The sequence below is a fragment of the Xiphophorus couchianus genome, chromosome 7 (genome assembly GCF_001444195.1).
Source record: "Xiphophorus couchianus chromosome 7, X_couchianus-1.0, whole genome shotgun sequence".
Lineage (NCBI taxonomy): Eukaryota > Metazoa > Chordata > Actinopteri > Cyprinodontiformes > Poeciliidae > Xiphophorus > Xiphophorus couchianus.
The window spans coordinates 5,899,807-5,920,269 of NC_040234.1; positions in this window are offsets into that span (position 1 = coordinate 5,899,807).

Genomic DNA, 20,463 nt, shown 5'->3' on the forward strand with positions numbered 1-20,463 from the left:
AGTCTAATTTTACGGACAAAGAATCAACTGTGCTTGACTACAATGATCACCACAATGATCATTTAGTAACTGATTAATCACTAACTGGAGCATAAAGACTCAAACAGATCATTTACTGAAAGAACAGCAACAATTAATTATGTAGTACATAGGTATAGTATGTCATGAAATAGAATTTTATTCATTCATATTTGGCTCATTCAAGGAGAATTTAGAGACCAATTGACTGAACAGTCTTGATTTCAGACTGTGGCCAGGAAGCCGGAGCTCCAGAGAAAACTTGAAACAAACAAAGGAGATGACTGTTTCTCCTTTGCTCTCCTTTGTTCCTCCTGCTGATTTCAGGAGGAACAGGATTAGATCAAACCTGTTTCCATCATGGGAGAAGAAGTGGAGGTAGTTGAGGGATATAAACACCTTGGTGTTCATCTGAACAACAGACTGGACTGGAGACGCAACAGTGAAGCGTCTATAAGAGGGGTCCCCAAAGTCGGTCCTCGAGGGCCGCAGTCCTGCATGTTTTAGTTCTCTCCCTGGTAATACCAACAACCTTTTCAGCATGTCAGTGTTCTTCTTAGACCTTCTAACGAGCCATCATTTGATCCAGATGCGTTAAACCAGGGAGAGAACTAAAACATGCAGGACTGCGGCCCTCGAGGACCGACTTTGGGGACCCCTGGTATAAGAAGGGACAGAGCAGACTGGACTTCTGGAGGAAGCTAAGGTCCTTCAAGATTTGCACCAAGATGCTGCAGATCTTCTACAAGTCTGTTGTTGAGAGTGTCATCTGTTGGGGCAGCAGCATCAGAGCCAGGGGCCTAAAAACGCTCAACAGCCTGATAAAGAAGGCTGGTTCTGTTCTGGGGACGACTGTGGAACCTCTGGAGATGATCATGCAGAGAAGGATTCTTCATAGGATGAAGAAAATTAGGGACAATCCTGACCATCCTCTTCATCAGTTTCTTGGGAAGGCGGAGCATCCATCTTCAGTCAGAGGCTTCTTCAGGATCAGTGTCGCACAGACTGCTTCAGGAGATCTTTTCTGCTGACAGCCATCTTCAATGGCTCTTTGAAGAATCTTGATGGCCTATAACAACATTTAATTTTCATTTGGGATCAATAAAGTGTTTCTGAAACTGAACTGAAAAAAGAAGCAAGTGTACTGACAATATATAGGAAAAATAAACCCCAGAAAAAAACACAAATGTAAAGCCAAAACTGTATTAAACATAAAACGTACAAGAAACTCAAAACAAAAAAAAACAGTAACAGAAGAAGACCTATGGTCTGGAAATTGCCCTCTTCACGGGTCAAAGCTTCTAGTTGTTCATTCGTCAAAGCGAAACTTGAGTTCTCAGACTCAACTGTCTCCCCTGAGGGAAGATTGGAGGAATCCTTCCCTATGTCAGTGGTCTGGAAAGCGATGTCTTGTTGGGTCCAGGCATCAACTGGCACCTGGGACCAATCTTCTAGTGCTGCCTTTGTCAAAACAGCACTTGAGTTTCCAGACTCAACTGTTTCTTTCTCTGAGGGAAGATTGGAGGAATCCTTCCCTTGGACAGTGGTCTGGGCAGCACTCGGTACCTGGATCCAGCAATCAATTGCGGCCTGGGTCCAATCTGTCGATGCGGCCTTTGTCGTATCCAAACTTGAGTTCTCAGACTCAACTGTTTTTTTCTCTGAGGGACGATTTGAGAAATCGTTCCCTATCTCAGTGGTCTGGACAGCGCTCTCTTTATGGGTCCAGTCTTCTTGTGTCATCTTCATCAGAGAAAATGTTGAGCCTTCGGACTCAACTTCTGGGTCCTTACCAGCCGGTGAAGGACCAAAAGGAAAAGCACAAAAATCATTGTGCTCAGAGAAGCAAGCTTCCCCAGCCGGGGAAACTTGGATCTGTGGCGAGGAAGGCTCTTCTAAAACTTCCCCAACTGGGGAAGGTTCAAAATGGATGGCATCAAAATCACCATATTGGGAGAAGCAAGCTTCTCCAGCCGGAGAAGCTTGCTTCTGTGGCGAGGAAGGCTCCTCTAAAACTTCCCCAACTGGGGAAGGTTCAAAAAGGAACGCGTCAAAATCATCGTATACAGACTCGGTGCTCTCGTCCTTAGAGACACTTTCGTCTGAATCGCTCCCAGGAAAGATCTTGTCAAAAACCTTCTGCATTTTGGTGCTAACCAAATATCCAAGTCCAAAACCCAGGGGAAAAAACACGCCAACTAAAATCCTGTTCATGATGAAAAGCTTTGCTAGAAACAGTGTTGAAGTTCGAAGATCTGGCTGAATATGAACTGATGATTTGAAATACAAGCCCTCATAACCTCAGAAGTTCTTTGATCGTTTGACCACATCACAGGTGAGGTCATAGCTACAATGAGGTCACAGTAGTTCTGAGGCAATGTCTCGATTCTGCTCGTTTCTATGGAAACGCTCAGATCAGTTCCACATGACCCAAAAATAAATTCTTTGTCCGTAAATATGTTCTACTCAGAACTCCTCAAGTGTCATAGTTTTAACTTCACTTGGTCCAAATATTGTAAAAAACTAAATTTTATCAAATTAATAATCAGCATACTGGCCCTATTTGATGTTACATAAAGAAAAATGACTCAGCTTTTCACATTTTTAAGTATTTTTTAGCTGCAAATGCTCATTATTTGCTACAGATGTTTATTTTTATCTTTTATGTATTTCTAATGTTAAATAAAATAAGTTTAAGTGGTTAATTAATCGATTATTCTGATTAATTCATTTGATTTATCCGATTAATCACGGATTAATCAGATTAATTCTGTAAAAAAAAATTACAGAATTCAATTTTCCTGGTTAATCAATTAATTTTATTCATGTTCAATCAGATGAATCGTAGTTTGGGCTGATATGTTGACCCTTTGGAACCAGATGAAGCTAAAACTAGCGCTTGAGGTTTTACAGACAAACAACAATTTTATTGATCTTAAATGCTAAATGTAGTCGTTTTGTGCATTTCATTTTCACTTACTGAAAAGGACAGAAAATGTTAATGAAAAGAAAATTTCTTCCCCGGGGAAGACCCAGGACACGCTGGAGGGACTCTGTCTCTCGGCTGGCCTGGGAACGCCTCGGGATTCCCCCGGAGGAACTGGAACAAGTTGCCGGGGAGAGAGAGGGAAGTCTGGGCCTCCCTTTTGAAGCTGCTACCCCCGCGACCCGACCCCGGATAAAGAGGAAGAAGATGGATGGATGGATGGAAGAAAATTTTCTCATTTACTGAAAAATGTCCTTTTTGAGTTGTATACTCCGGTTAATGATTAATTGATTATTAAATTAGTTGTATCAATAATTGATTAATCACAATTAGGGCTGATGTGTTACTTTTTTCATTACTAATTCAATATTTGAACCAGATTAAGCTAAATCTATGACCCTTGAGGAGTTCTGGGAAGAACATATTTACAGATAAAGAATGGGGTTTCTCATTGTGTAGTTTTTGCTTAATTTCTGAAAAATGTCCTTTTTGAGTCTTATACTCCAGTTAACGATTAATCAGTTATCAAATTAGTTGACAATTACATCAGTAATCGATTAATCACGACTAAGCTGATTAATCGTTTCACTTTAGCTGTTTTTAAATTGTTTTATTTGTGAAGATATGGAGTTTTGTATTTGTTTTTCTGTTCATTTAGCTCCTGTGTAGTTTCGTCTTCCCCTTGATTGTCTCCAGCTGCCTCGTTTCCCTGATTATTCCCCTGAGTGTATTTAATCCCACCTGTGGGACCTGCTCCCCGTCGGGTCCTTGTCTTTGCTGTCATAGTCTTTGTCATCGGTCCTGTGTCCTATCAGTGCTACCAGCGTGTCCGAGCTCTTCGCCTCATTGTTCACCTGTGCTGCCTGGATTTCTGTTCTCTTCGTGTTTGTCATTAAAACCATCATTATTGCACATCAGCCTGGGTATACAAAATCAATTCAAGGGCCACAAATGGCCCACGGGCCACACTTTGAACACCCCCTGATGTAGAACCACTGGAAACCAACATTATCACATAATTCGGCATCAAACCAGGTTTGGAAAGCAGAAAAAATGCAGAAATGGTTATTTTTCTGCAGAGATCTTATTAATGAATTTGAAAGAGCGTCTTTGAGCCAGACCAGATCGGGCGGGACCGCGTTTTCGTCTCCAGTTCCCTCCGGCTCGCAATGCATCCTGACTGGTTTGCCCAGGGAGGAGACGACGGTGCTTGGACTCTTTTCAAACTTCAGGTCTTTGTTTGAGAGATGAGGAAGAAGAAAATTATGAATTCTTTTGAGAGCCAAGAACTTAAAACTCATCTAAAAAACAGTCTGCTGTTTTGGTTGTGATGAATACAGCAGAAGACGTTTCACATTTCCTTACTTTAAAACCACAAACTTCAATCTGGTTTTTTGGGAATTTATTTAAAAGAGCAATTCAAACTAGTGAGTGATTATAGAAGGCAAGGAATAAATAAAAACGGCAAAATTTGTACCAAGAACCCCTGAAGGAAACGACTCGAAAGCCTCTGAAGTGCAACTTCCTTCTTCACAAAATTTAAGCAAAAATGGAGTAGCGTCAGATTTCAGCGGTTGCAGGATTTCTCATTTGTGTTTGGTAAAAATCCACGAGCCATTTCTCCCACTAGTTTGCTTCAGTTGTATTTACCCAGAATCCCTTGCACTGTAGTCCACTTCCTGCTTCAATAATCCGCTGGCTGCTAACATGTGCATTCAAACCGCACTAGAGTTCACTTCATCTGAGCCGAGGTTATGGGTGGACCAGAGTTTGTTCATTTTTTGCTGGAATAACTTCACTGCACCAGGAATGTTTCTTGCTTTCGAGACGGCTAAGAAACGGCAGCTTGTCCTCTCAGAAAGCTGAGAGAGGACAGCATGGTCCGCAGAAGATGCTACTGCGGACCATGATTATGTGGCACATCCACCGGCAGGTAAACGTCGAATTAAGATAGTACATTGTATACGTTTGCCATGTAAGATCATTTCAGTCAAATATAACTATCACTATAATAATTTGATTATTATTATGTCCACATAATAATGAAATCATTATTATGAGATTATGTGGAAGTTATGTACCACAATTTTGTGGAGAGATTATGTATATACATACATGCTCCGACTCCCAACATGCATCGATCTTCACAGAAGAAATGTTACAGCTATATAATTAAAACTTCTTGCTAACCGTATGTTACGCTATTTTATTGGTTTTACAGGTGCATTTGATGAAGCTCTGGATTATATCAAGGAGTTGGAGTTGCCTGATGTTTTTGTTGTTCTCTTGGTTTGTTGTACTTCATTATCAGATGGATTTCAGAATGACAGAGTCGCTCTCTGTGGTGGTGAAACTTGTAAGCTCCGCTGTTGCGGGCATGTCTGTGTTGTAAAGTTAAGTTATCATGAGCTTCATTATTTGGGTATAAAGGGCCCGGTCATTAGCCCCGCCCCCCGGCCCGACGCCAACTTGTTCTGCTACTGTTGTCAGTAGCTCATATAATAAAAGAACAATGTTCATTTTACTAAAACATATAGCCTACTTATAAAAAGTAAAATCAGAGAAGTTGGTCATTTTGCAGTGGTCTCTTAATTTTTCACAGAGCTGTATATAACCTTATGGGTTTTTTGTAGGTCAGTTATGTTTTGTTTGCTCACATTTTTGCACAAAGTTTTGTTTCTTTGGCCTCAGCAATCTTTTATTTTGGTAAATACAATGTTTTAGGTTAAAATAAAACCCTACTTCCTGTGACTCCTCTTCTTGCCTTTCAACTTGGTCCATCAACAGCGGTTGATCTTTTTCTTCCACTAAGAACATCCTTGACATCCAAAATCTGTCAAAAACTAAATAAATAAATTAAAAAAAATCACTTCTGGTCAAACTAGGCGTAATCAGCAAATACACAAACAGACCTGTGCCAGGGGTTTCTGTGGTATTTCCCCTTCACAGGATCGGGTTTTACTGTTGTGCCTGGGGAGGAATTAAACGGCGATCTGCTCCATCGATGGTTAACTGTCTGTGCTGACTGATGGAGTGTTTATGCTGCGAAAAGGAGACCTCGGAGTGAGCGGCGTGTCAGCATGGCCAGTCAATTTATAGCAATCCCTCCATCAGCTCTTCAGTCACACTCTGTAACTCTATCTGTTGGGTCTGGACCTCCCGACGCTCCGCGCACACAGCGAACGCACATTTCCTCACGGAGGACGAAATGGGCAAAGTTCAAATGAGTGACGCACGAGTCGGACGTGATTCACGAAAAAAAAGGTCATCCGTCACATGGCAACGACTCAGACGCATTCTTGAAGCGTGGGACCCGGTTTTTCCTCTAAACCCCTAAAAGAAGCCGGTGACTGTTGGTGCTTAAAAGCTACTTTAGTAAATTATGATCATATTTATTTCTGTGATTATTTCAGATTGGTAAACAATGATACGCCCCCCCCCCCCTCGTAATATTTATAATATTGCAACAACCGAACTTTATTTTTTCCTTTTAGGAGGGTCAAATAGGTTTTCATACATAAAGAAAAGAAAGAGAATTTTTTTTTAAATCGGAGATCAGAAACTTGCTGGAATATCTATTAAGCTTTTTCAACTGTTTCTACTATGAAAAATCTGAAAAGTGCGGCATGCTTTGTTTTTACAAGCCCAAACAGTTTGTTCATATTCTTCAACTGAGAAATGCTGCAAAAAACACAAAATCTTACAGAGTATTTTTTGGGTCTAGTTTACAGTTTACATATTTTAGTACACTTGAATTAAAACAAACATAACTTCAGGGTAACTTTTCAGCAGGAAATAGGAGCTTGCTTTAAGTCGATAATTCCTTAATATTAACTAAAAAGTACTAGTCATAAATGACATAATTTCAGAGTGGAACTAGTCATTTTTCATCAATATTAAGGAATTATTGACTTAAATAAGCCTAATTATTGCTGATAAGTTACCTTCAGGTTAGTTTAGTCTTATTTCAATTGTACTTAAATATATTTACCCTAGAAATTAGACCCAAGGTCCTTGGTAAGATCTACAATTTTTGCAGAGAACCTGGCAAAAGCTAAAGCAGCAGCTCATCACTGGGTCAGCCTGCATGCCCACCTGTCCATGTCGGCCCATATCCTCGTCTTCCTGCCCTAATCTTCCTACTGACCAAGTGCATCGTTGGAAACACTCTTATGCCTCCAGTGACTCAATTTGAAAACGCTCACCAAACTCAGATATGGTGATTTGGTGATCTGCCTCCGCCCCAATCTCAAGTCTTTTTGCCTCTGACATGGTTTTCTTCCAAGACCATCCTGTGTTCAGACCCATCGATCTTCCTGTGTGCTGGATGAAATCATTCCCACATCACAATTATCGTGTGTTGCACAGAGGCCGAAAATGTTCAACTTTGCCTTCGTCTGACCAGAGCCCCTTTCCTGTCTTTTGTAGGTTTGCAGCTGTGCCACATGCTTGTCATATCAGATAATGGCATGAACAGAAGTCTGCAAGGTCTTGTTGTTTTATAACCCAAGATGTTCACTAATGTTCTCTAACTAACCTCGGATTCCTTCACAGAACCAGTTGATTTCTGAGGACAGTTTTTGTACATTTACACCATAATTATCCACAGTTGTGTTGGATTATCATATAAAATTCCACTAAAATATTTGAAAGTATGTGGTTTTAATGTTTCTGAATATGAAAAATGTTTCTGAATAAGTTTTTGATTACAGTTTACGCAACAGTTAGCCGTGCCGTTTCCGCTGCTCACCCCCTTCACACCCCAAATCCACCACGTTTAACCAGAAGCTTTCACCACATTTAAATGATCTACATTTTCATTGACACCGTCAGTTAGTTTTCCCCGTCAGTCATCACTTTTCGAGTATCCAGCCACACCGCGACATGCTTCCCAGGGCAAAGGTCAAAGAGTTGGAAACCCCGTTACAAGCCGAAAGCCCCGGGGCTCGTTTTGCCGAACTGTCGGGAGATCGAAGACGTGAGGAGAAAATGTGTCAGTGCCGATTCGTTAGACGCTGACAGAGAAGCAAAACTGAGAGTGAAAACAAAGGGAGAAAAGTGTGAGTTTTGGAGTTACCTCATCCATGAAGCAGATAAGAGGAGGAAAGTGTTCCTAAAGGCGGATTTTGAAAAGTGTTCAGATTTAAGCTTCTGTTATTTGAGGTAATTTGTATTTGGTAAATATTTTATTTAGTCCTGAATCATCTGTAGTAAATATGGAACAAATTCAAATATATTTTTGTTATTTAGTAAAATTTTAAAACATACCAATACACTAGCTCCTTTTATAATATGCCATGTTTTTGTTCGCTAATGTTTTCTATAGCTGGTGTGCTTTCTTAAGTTTTATTTGATATTGCAAAACATGTTATTTTGTCATAAGTGTGAAATTAGGTAACATTTCTACAAGGATAACAACAGCAAAAAATCAAGCAACTTCAGAAATAATATAACTGCGTTTTGCTTACAGCAAATGTTTTGAACAAATTGAGTCAAATAAACTCCTGATCAAGCAAACTGCCCTACACCTGCATATATGGTGACCTGCAGGTTTGATTGAATCTCCTGAGACACTGTAAAGGTAAACATGATCTGTTTTTAGACAACACCCACTGTAAAAATATAAGATATTGTTGAGGGAAAGCCAGAAGAAGTCTCGTTTGCCATAAATTATGCAGAAGACTCATTAAACGTGTGAAAGGAGGTGGATGGGTCAGGCGAGACCAAAATGTAAGCCTTTTGTTCCTCGTTCCAAATGATAAATATGGCCGAAACTAACCCACATACGAAACATACGAAGCCATGTGAAACATGGCGGCAGCTGCAGCATGCTGTGGGATGGAGCCGATGGGAGGATAGTGGAGCTGAATACCGCAAACAAACTAGAGAGATAGAGTTTAGATCGAGCCTAAAAAAATCCAATCCTAAACCATTTTCTTCTCCTCTATTTACACTCAGTGGATTAGTACAACTTTATATCTTGATTGGTTTTCTCCATGCTTTATTTACTGAAGGCTTATTAAAGGCGTCAGAGAAGCCTGGCCCGACCTGACCATAATGGTTCTAGTCTGACCAGGCCTGAATTGGGTTGGGCTCTGGCCATAAATCTAAATTCCACGCAGACGTTCTAATGTAAGCAGGATAACGACCCTAAATATAAAACCAGAGCTACACAGCGGCTAAGATCAAAGCATATTCATGTTTTAGAACGGCGTAGTCAAAGAACAGACCAAAATACTATTGAGAATTTGCATCAAGACATAAAAAATTGTGTTTAAAAACCATCTCCGTCTGAACTTCGAGGAAATACATTGAAGTTTGTGGTTCTAAAGTGACAGAATGCAGAAACGTTTAAGGCATGAGGATGGTTTTCTACGTATGAGGCCATATTAGACAGGAAATGCTTGATGGAGGGTCGCTTTCTGGATCACCCGACAGTCGTGGGAACCAAATCAAAGTTACATTTTTCACAGAATTGTCATCTACTCATGAAATTTTTACTTTTAAATCCGACCCGAGGCAGAGGTTCCCCTGGTCTCCAGGTGTCTCTCGCGCTCCGCCGTCCCCGTTCCCACTAGAGGCCGCGGCGCTCGGGTCGCTCCTGCGGACGTCGGGGCGGAGAGGGGCTGGTGGGGAGGCAAATGTATTTACTGCATGTAGACACGTGAAGGTCAGACACGTAAAGCACTTCTGATTGTTTTGCCAAATGGCAGCCCTCGCCTCGCGCCGCCTCACGCCAGATTTTCTGCGGGTACTGAATGTAATTTCCACCGCCGGGGGGCTTGTATACGCCTCCACGGTAACAGCCACGGCGAGATTTCAGAGAAACTTTGGGAGGTGACAAAGAGCGGCCTGTGCTGACATGCTAAGAGAGATAATAAAAAACAAGGAAGGCAACGGTTTGGTGCGCCCAGCGTGGAGGAGAAGGGGAAAAAAAAAAAAAAGGAACATGGAGTGGGACTCATTCTGGAGCTGGAAGTCGGGCTGTAAAGGGACGTCTGAGGCCCCAGAGTCGTGTATGGCGGCTAAATCATGCTGAAAAGTTTTTTCCTCCTTAATTTTCTGTCTGGCAGCCCTTTCCCCCATCAGATAATTTAGAGCTTGTTCCTTGGGAGCCCTGGGCACTGAGCATGAATTATCCACCATCCACTGCAGCTTGGCTCAGGACCATAAACGCTGAAGAATGAGCGACCTCTCGCTGCGTGCAGAAATGGCATGGAACTGCACTTAGCCTACAAGTTCCTTACAAGTTCTCAAGAACCTTCACTTTTCTGGTTGTTGACCCTCTTCGAGTTCACACTGCAAAGAAAACACAAGCCTTACCAAGAATTTTGGTCCCTTCTGCTAGTGCAAATGTCTTGGTACACTTGAAATGAGACCAAACTAACTGAAAAGTAGCTTTTCAGCAAGAGTCATGAGCTTGTTTTAAGTCAATAATTCCTTAGTATTGATGAAAAAACAAATTGTTTCACTTATAACATGGGGAATAATGTCGTTATAAGTGAAAAAGTTACTTTTAAGTTAGTTTTGTCTTATTTCAAGTGCACTGAGATATTTGCACTGGAAACAAGACCAAAAACACTTGGCAATATTTGTATTTTTTGCAATATGTTCATATGAATTGCTATTTTAGAAGGTGCTAAAAACAGGGCTGAAGCAGCAGAGAGAAGTTATGAATGTTCACACTGACCTCCTGCAGAACCTGTGTGTGTGTGTGTGGTCTGTCTGACCTCAAAGACCATGGGGGTCAAAGGTGAACAATGTAAATCCTGGAGGTCAGAGTTTTTCCGTCTGACTTCAGCCACTCAGGACGGACAGACCGTAAACGTTTCAAGGAGAATGCTGAAGGAGCGACGGAGTTAATCAGGAATTTCTTTGATCTGTCTCTGAAAAAGAAGAAAAAAAGGTCAAATGTGTGAAACACAAAATTCAAAAAATATTGAACGCTTCAATATATGCCCAGAAATACACTCATCTTTCAACATGTCAGTATTCAAGATAATTCAAATGACTAACAATAAAGTAATTGCGTAGAAAGGTGGTTCTTCATAGTATTGTATCATTAAACTGAATTAAATGGTGCAATTTTAGAACCCAATTATGTACCTTGACTTACGTTCAGTTGTTATAAAAATGCTATACATCTCAAATATGACTCAAAAGAAATTTTACTTCATAAACCTTGAAATTGGGCCTCTGTCTCTTTAAGAAGCTCCTGCTCTTTATAAAACTCCGCCTTTGAGAAGTCATTTTTTTACCAGCATTTCATTGAGAGGTAGCTCCTATAATGAGCTCAGCAGATGTTCAGTTCCACCAGGTGTTTGCTAATTTCTGCTGGCTAGTCTGAAGGAGCTGAAAGAAACAAGTAAACACTCCAGGTATGTTTTCATAAGGGAATAAGATTATGTCATAATATAAAGCTCAATAAAGTTGATTTTAAACAGTACTTTGCTTTTAAGAGTTTTATTTGGAATAAAGTCATTTATATATTTTCCTTCTATTTTACCCTAAATCCCTTTTAAATACGTCGACTTATGTGGTTTTAACAAACATAGAAATGTTTTGTGCGAGGCTCTGTAAAACAGGATCTTACTAGAAGACCTTCCATATTTCGGCCTCGCGGAGTTTGGAAGAGACAGATGTAAATGTTATACTGTGTTTTAGTGGTTCACTGCAAGAAGTGAGTCCGCTGCATCGGCCAAACTAAAGCTGCAAGTTACTCTTAAAACTAAACCTACCGCGCCGGAGTAGCAACGTGAAATTCGGTAAATACTTCTAGATACTGTGAAAGTGTTTGAAGGAGTTGGCTTGCTGAGATGATAAAAGTTCCTGGTGGTCTCCTGGCTGGACTGTTGTAAGGATAGACTGGACTAAGTGTGCTTTATGGGGAGACTGCATCCTGGTGCCAGAAAGGCCACGATAAGAAGAGATATTCGCTGCATCTTTTTCCATCTCCCTCAATGCGTCCAGGGGGATTTTATCACACACATGAATAAAGAAGATGGAGTGGCAAAACCTTCATAGTCGTGAGCTCTGCAGCCATTCGATACGGATATATGTACATATAAAAAACTCCTCCATTGTTGGGACACACAGCTGATGGCTTTAACATTGAAAAGTCTGACAGTCTTTGGCTGGGGCATCTGAATTCCTGACGGAGGTTTTTACGGAGCTTTAAACAAGGTGAGTTCACAAAGTCGACGATAACCTTCCCGGTGTTTCAGTGCCGCATTCAAAGTGGAATCTGAGTTTCCTGTGGTGGGGCCATTTAAAAAAAATCCCCAAAGCTGATAGATATCTCATGTCCAACACAAAAAGTTGTTTTCCAACTGATCACTTCTCCTCGTGGGTTGGGATTCTCCTTCATCTTTCCTCTCATCTCTGATTGATGCCTGTTGAGCTGTGAATCTATTATTGGGGAGCATTTATAGCGCAGCAGAATGTACGTCCGCCGACCTCTCCAACAAGCTGACAGGCTCATTTTGTTGCACAATAAAGCCTGTCGCTTTTCATCAGCTTCGCAGCATGACACTAAGTGGTGTCACTCACCAACACTCTGGCTGTTTAACAACGTCACGGCATCGGCGGCGCAACACTCCAGCTATTCGGTACAGCCGCTGTGGAGATGGCGTGTCACCTCTTTGTGTGTCTTTTTTTTTCTTTCTGGCAGCAATGAGCGCATAGTGCCTTGAGGACTCGGTGTCCTCATCTTAGCCCTTCCTGTTTTTTAACAGCATTACACGTTACAGGTTACGGCAGCTGTCACCTACCTGAGGATCTTTTATAACTCACCCATGCATCACGGAGTATCTGTCAGGGTCGAGTGCGAGGACCGGACTGGAAACTCTTAGAACAAAAGCCAAAGAAAAACCATGATCAAGCCAAAGAAGGTCTGCTAAGTTAGGCAAAGTCATTTTAAAGCAGCAGTATTATGTGTTTTCCAAACATGCAGTGGCATTTTATAGCACAATCAAGTAACTGTGTTGCCTTCAGTTGTTATAAAAATGCTACATATATCAGCCATGATATCTAACGTAATTTAATACCTTAAAATTGATCTCTGTCTCTTTAAGAAACTCCTGCTCTTTCTGAAACTCCGCCTTCAAGGAGTCATTACAATATGGCTCCTCTAAGCCCTTTAACAACGTTTTTACCAGCGTTACACTGAGAAGTAGTTCGCATTGTGAGCTCAGCAGCTTACTCCGCAACTCAACTCCTTCAGACTAGCCAGCAGCAATTAGCAAACACCTGGTGGATCTGCACATCTGTTGAACTCGTTATAGGAGCTACGTCTCAGTCCAGCGCTCATAAAAACAGATGTAAATGGCATCAAGGAGCTGAAGGGAGATTATCGCAAAGGTTTGGAGCTTCCTTAAAGAGACAGAGGTCCAATTTCAAAGCATCAGATTTAAATGATTTGAAGTCAAAGTTCTTTGAAGTTTGACATGTGCAGCATTTCCATATTAACTGAAGGTAACATAATTAATTGTTTGTGCTATAAAATGGAACTATGTGCCTAGAAAATACATAGTACCGCCCCTTTAACTGTTCAGAGAACCTTGATTGTTGATTGGGAAATAGAACAGGTGACTATTTTAAACTGAAAAAACGGCTGATCTTTTCTCTGCATCAAAGAACTCAACCGTCAGGTGAACTCCATAATCTCAGCGTAGAGTTGCTGCATCATGTGCGAAACACAAACTCCCAGCTCAGACGAACTCCCTGCTCTGTGTGGAAAAGTTTCCTACAGAACCTTCTCATGCAAAGCGGATTTGCCCCTCCATAAACGCACATCAAAGCAAGCTTTCCCTCTACAAAACCCGCAACCACACCTCTAAATGTTCAGACCTTGTTTCAGACAGAAATACATAAACAAGCCATTGGACACATTAACATCTCAGCGTAAAGGCAAACAACCATAAAAGCACACGCATGCGACCGCAAACATGGAAATAGTAACTCACATTAGCAATATTTTCTTTCATAGCACACAGCCGTGCATGGAAACCCACATACGCCGTGCAACATTGATTAATCTCGCAGTATTAAAGCCAGACTTTATGCCCCGACTTCCACAGCATCCAGAAGTGACACCTTAGCCATGCATTTAATATTTTTTTTTGTGTGTGTGGCAGCAGGCGTTAGAAAAACACATGATGTAGCCAGTTGTTTTGGAGGGCAAATGGAGCAGGCATCATAAAGGCTGGTTTTATTAGCTGTTGCTTGATTTGTTCCTGCAGCCTGCAAAGCTGAGCCGCTAAATCAATGCGTCCAGCTGTTCTCCCAGCTCGCCAGGGCTCTCTGGGCGCGCAGCAGGTGTATGGCCCACTCGGCTAGGTCACACACACCCGCTCACATAACAAATAATAATGGCCTCCACACACGGCCCATCCATCACTGTTATGACCCAGCATGGGAGACAGGACGCTCACACGGGCCATGAGAGAGTGCGACGGTTAAACGCAGTGCAAAGTTGGAGAGATACACAGTGACAGAAAGCCCTGTTTATAATTGCAGTACATGTTTTATGGGAGGAAACTGATCTTTACCTGTAAAAAAACACAACAAACACTTCCAGGATTCCCGGTTCTTAACCTGTAACTCTATCAGCAGCACAAGCAACATGCCTAAACTAAGTGCTCCGGCAACCTTTAACTAATGTGACCGACTAATAAAATGAGGATTTGCAAAGGTTTCCCCATGAATAAAAGTGAAGCCAGAGCTAGCAAAGATAAAAAACACATGCACTTTAATAGGGTTTTTGCTGCGCAGTTTGCTTCTTCTCATTATCATGCTTTAACGTAACACTGAAAATGGCCTTCTTGAGTTTTCACAAATCAAATACAGTTTTCATTAATCGTATGTGTAAAAAAGAACCTCTGCGTAGTGCAAAATAATCTAATTTGGGATTTTCAGTCACGAGTAATCTGTGGAGGGCAACATCTAGAATATGCAAATTATGATTTTATGGGTCAACGTCATCAGACCTAATTAGTACTAGTACATGCCTAACTCTAACCCTAAACTCAGTTCTCACTTTAGTTCTAAACCTATAACCCATAACCAAAAAAAGAAAATCAGCATGTTTTCTCATGAGGGACAGATTTTGGAACCCATGAGGAGCAGTGGGTCCTCTTAAAGTAGTGTTAGAATAATGGGCCTTACAATGTATCAAATGCAAGGACACACACACACACACACGCACACACAAAAACACTCACACATTCCTGAGGGAACAATTGATCTTAGTTATAGCTCTGCTCTGCTCTTGGCCTGTTTTTTTAAGCAACTCAATGACAGGCTGAAGTGGATGATGAAGAATATCCCACGTGTTTCTGTCACCAAACCGTCCTCTGCCATGTCCTCGTGTTACATCATGCGTTTACAACAGTTGCTTATTAAACTTATTACCTACTGAACTGTTGAAGGGTCTGCAAAAAAATCTGAACATCCTTCAAAGTTTCCTAAAGAGTAACTTTTCCAGAACAAACTGGAGCTTCTTCCATTAACTTCCAATACTTTGCATTCTTTAAAAGTATTTGATTACCTATGCCATGCACATGCATTGTATTTCCACTGTGTTGGGACTCAGGGAAGTACATCCAAATTGCCTCCATACAGAACCAAACTAATAATAATAATAACATCTACATGGCTAAAACACTGAACAGGTAAGTCAGATAACAGCAGCCTATGATCAATCCATCCGCCAAACTCCACACATCTGGAGTAATTAAAAGCAGGAGGGGGAAGTGGTCTGGCTGGGCAACTAAGCTTACCAAAGAGTTAGGAAGAAGAAATTATCAAATGAAAAACTTAAATATAGAGCAAGCAACCTTTAACAGTGTAAAAAAAGGCTAAAACTTGGAAATCTGGTTGCAGATGTACTTTCATGTACTTGTTACTGAGCTGCAGACAACTGCTAAGAGATAAGTTCTTAGCAGCTGGTCCCTGCAGTTGCCCTTTTCCTCACATGAAAGGGCAACAGTCACAGTATGTCTACATGCATTTGTGTGTTAGACATGAAAGAGGAAAGCAGCACCAGGCATCTACAGGAAATATTCCGAGCCTCATTAATCACGGCTACATGAAGCATGCCTTTAACACAACACAACAACGTAGTTGTGCTGGGGCCGGAGGGGAGGGGAGGTTTCATGGTTTGTGTGTGGAATCTCAATACCGCCAGTTTTATCACTGGTTAAATTCATTAAGAAAAAAATTACATTTTTAAACCATAAATCAGTACATTTTATAGAGTCTATATGAGCTTATATCTTCATTCTTTTTTTTTGTTTTACTTTAAATAAGTTGTCTGAAAAGTATATTTATACTCATGTTAGCTTACTTTAAAGGTCCAGTATTTTGCGCTTTCCAGCCATGTAATTGTGCTACAGTATGATGCATCACGTCAAACTTCCTCTGTTAAGCGTTGACAAATGTTTGTCGAAGCACTGGATTAAGAAAAAGCTCATATAATGAGCTCAGCAGATGCTACAGCTCCACCAGGTGTTTGCTAATTGCTGCTGACTAGTCTGAAGGAGCTGAGTAAGAGAGTTAATCTGTGAGGCGGAAGCTCATAAGCGTTCCCTCAATGGTTTTCCAGACCAGAATGGTCGCCATGGGAGATTAAAGGATCTCTCAAACATGTATGAAAAAATCAAGGCAGCAGTCTAGGTATGTTTTTGATGAGGGAATAACTTCATAACATGATGTAAAGCTCAAAAAAGGTGATTTTGAGAGAGCTGTGAGATTAAAGGGAATGATCTACTCTGTCTAAAAGTATTCTGCTATTTTGTTATTCTGGGAAATCTTCACAAAGCACTACAATATTGCATTAGATTGAGATTTTACTGTGCAGCGCAAGTTCGGAAGTTTACAGGCAATTAATGTATGTTCATGCTAATGTTTTGTTTCTGCCATAGACCAGATTTAAGCCACATGCAGTAGAAATGCGCGAGTAAATGATCAGGATAGGAACATTTGTTTTAGCGCAACCTCTACTTTAATGTCAAGCCTGTGTAGATACAGAAAATCAAAATTTGGTGTGATCAGTGATGTCGGACCACTTTTTTCAGTAACGAGTAATCTAACGTGTTGCTATTTCAAATCCAGTAGGCTACAGTTACTTATCAAAATCACTTTGCATTACTGTGCGTTGCTATCTTCTTTTGTTATTTAATCGTATTTCCTCTAAGCGTCTTGTCGAGTGACTGACGTCTCTATGCGACAGAAATGTAAACAATGGAGGTCAAATGAAGATGGAGATGCGCATTTTGTTGGTGGAAAAACTGGAACTATTTTGAGTTTCTGTCGCCAAGTCCAATTATTATAAGCGGCTTTGGGATTTTTTTTTTTTTTAAGTCGCTTGCCAATTTAATGAGTGGCGGGTTGCGCTGTTTTGGGCTCGTTTTTGAGCGTGAAGTTACTCGTTTGGGCTTGGAAATAAGCAGAGACTCATAATAAATCCCAGAATTTGTCCGTCATTAAGGTAGTTTTAGTCAGGCTCTCCCTGTCCATCATTTCCCGGATGATCCGCCCCGCTGTGTCTTTGTTAATGTCAACTTAATATATGTTAATATATGACCTCTGAATGATGTCGAGCTTCGCGTTGCGCTCCAAAAACTGCAAACATCGAGACTAATTTGAACAGCGCAATAAACGTGAAAACAGCCACGAATAAACGTGTCCGTAGTTGCCAATAATTATAATGGCAACTTAACGCCATTATAATTATTAATATTAAGATAAGTGTCACAAATCTGTGCTGCCATCTGAGTTGTGGAGCCGCAGGAGGAGCTCTGTGCGCTGCGCTTTGACACCAAACGCAGGGCCATAATGCACAACCTGGAGGCTGGGGGGGTACAGGTGGGAAAGTTATGAACAGTTGAAATACTGTGACGTTAAAAGTTGCTCAGGCTAATCAATAGCCTGTATGTGTCTATATATATATATATATATATATATATATATATATATAAATATATATATAAAATCTGTACAGTAGGCCTATCCAGTGCAAACCTACCAAAGTGGAGTTCAGAAGGACAGATAAGTTTTCAGTTTGGATTCTCTACGCGGTCTTGCTGATAGAACACCTCATCACTTCACTTCCTTTTCCTAAGAAAGCTATCATCACCCTGCTGCTGTTAGCCGCTAGACAAAATAACCCATAAGGCCCAATCATAACAGAGGGTCCTTCAGTCATGACCTGCGCAGTAAAAGACTGACAGAGGGCTGTATTTTTCCTTGCAAGCAGAATTCCCACATCGTTTTCTTCCTTTCTGCATGTTTCCGCCTCTGCGACCGCTCAACGCCGCGGACCCTCTGGTGCAATCAGAGGCCCCGACCATTAATCACTGGTTTAACGGCACAGCGAGAGCAGAGGTGAGCAAGCAGCAGACCAGGTGACCTTACGCAGCCATTCTTCTGACCCCATAACTTCCCAAAGTCCAAGTCGGTAACCCAGTAAATTCACAGCAGGATTTTTTCAGTCAGGACTTTTTGTTTTTAATTATCTTATTTCTTGAGAGGAGAGAACATAGTAGTATTGTTTGATATATTGAAACCAAAATTAAAATGTTGAATTACATTATTTTTACCTTAAACCATCTTGTATTGTTAGTTTTTTCTTATGATTTCATAAAATAAAATAATAATAAAATCCTAATTATCTTTTAGAAAGATTAACCTAATTTCTAATCTAGAAGATCTGAAGGCTTTGATTTAAACTCACTTGTCATTCTACACATTTTACATCTTACATGCAAAGTTGTTTTAAAATAGAGGCAGAAATAACATTTTTTAAACTGATCCGGTGATTTCTTTCTTCTTAGCTAAATTTTCCAACCAGTATGGAAGAATGTTTGAGACCACGCGTCTCAAACATTGGGACATGATCATTAGTCGACTTTTCCGATATCCAGACTGTGAACAGCAGTGGTGTAGCGCAGATCACTGATCCCACCGTCACTGTGGTTCTTCTAAACTCCAGGGGTCCTCAAACCCAGGTGCCCTGTAACTTTTATATGTCTCCCTGGCTCAACAGACCTGGATCAAACGGCTGAAACAGTGCAGCCAAGTTCTCCAGAGTCCTGATAATGACCTCATTAGTTTACTCAGGCGAGCAGAGACACATCTAAGGGCCGCAGGACACTAGCTCTCCAGGCCCGGGTTTCAGGATCCTTATTCTACTGCTGTGCCGACCTCAACAGCACCCAGCTTCATGTGTCATCCTCTTCCACTGTAATCAAAGACAACAGACGTTTTATTATTACCTTAAGCATGGAGGTCGCCACTGATGCCACCTACACCCACCTAGTGGTCGTCCCACTGACTGTTCTTGAGTTTTCTTGTGTTACTGACATCATCACTGCAGTCCTGTTATACAAAATGCTCAATAACAAATGAAGCATCAACTAGCTCCTCAGAGTGGCCCAGTATTAGAGCCAAAATGAAGACTATTGTACTATTGTACACCGAGAGATGAAGCTAGCATCAGAATGAATGTTGGCCTATTATCTAATCGATTATAGGCTAACACAGATAACTGAGAAATGAGAAGGAGCCTGATTAGGTATGCTAGTTGTTAGAGGAGAGGCTAACAACTAGCATACCTAGGCTGGTCACCCCCTGGATTGCTTACCTCCTCTGCGTCCATCAGCACAGATAGGCTAGTATTAGCATTGTATATGCTAACAACTGCTATGCTTAGGCTGGTCACATAATCCATATCAAGAAAAACGGTTGGCATACAATATCTGTTAGCAACATGCATTAGCTTCTGATGCGGCAAATGGATAAAGGGGGGTCCCACCTGATTTTCACCACCGTGAGCATCTTTAATTTGCGCTAGGTTAAAAAAACTTAAACACTTTGACTCTTCAAACATGAGCTAGAGCATTCTACACATAAAGCAGAATATTTAAAGCATACTTTGTGATTTGTGAAACTTATATTTGATCAGTGGCAGTTCAATAAAGTGCCATATCAGTGTCAGTGAACCTTGTGGCCACTTCCTGTTTATGCTTTTGACTTTGACTCTACCACATACAATAATGTTCACCATCCCCATTGTTTTCTCAATATGATCTGATAGTTATTTTTTATTTTCATTAAGTACCTACTTTATTAACCGGTCTTCAAATTACACAAAATGTGTCATTTAGTAAAAAAACAAAACAAAAACATAAACATGCTAAATAAATTGTCTTGAAACTTTAAGAAAACTCATAAAAGTAATCATAACATCCTCCGATGTATAAAGAAGCTTTTCCTGATTTGCCAAAGTTTTTTCTTTTTTTTTTTTTACATTTTCCTCCCATTTGTTCAGTGAAACTCTCCCAAGTTTTCCGGCCTGGCCTCCTGCCCCACAAGGCTAGTGTAGATGTCAGAAAAAGGAAGTTCTCCGACTATTTGGACACACAGGGCAGTATATCTCTGACCCCAGTGGGCCGCCGTGC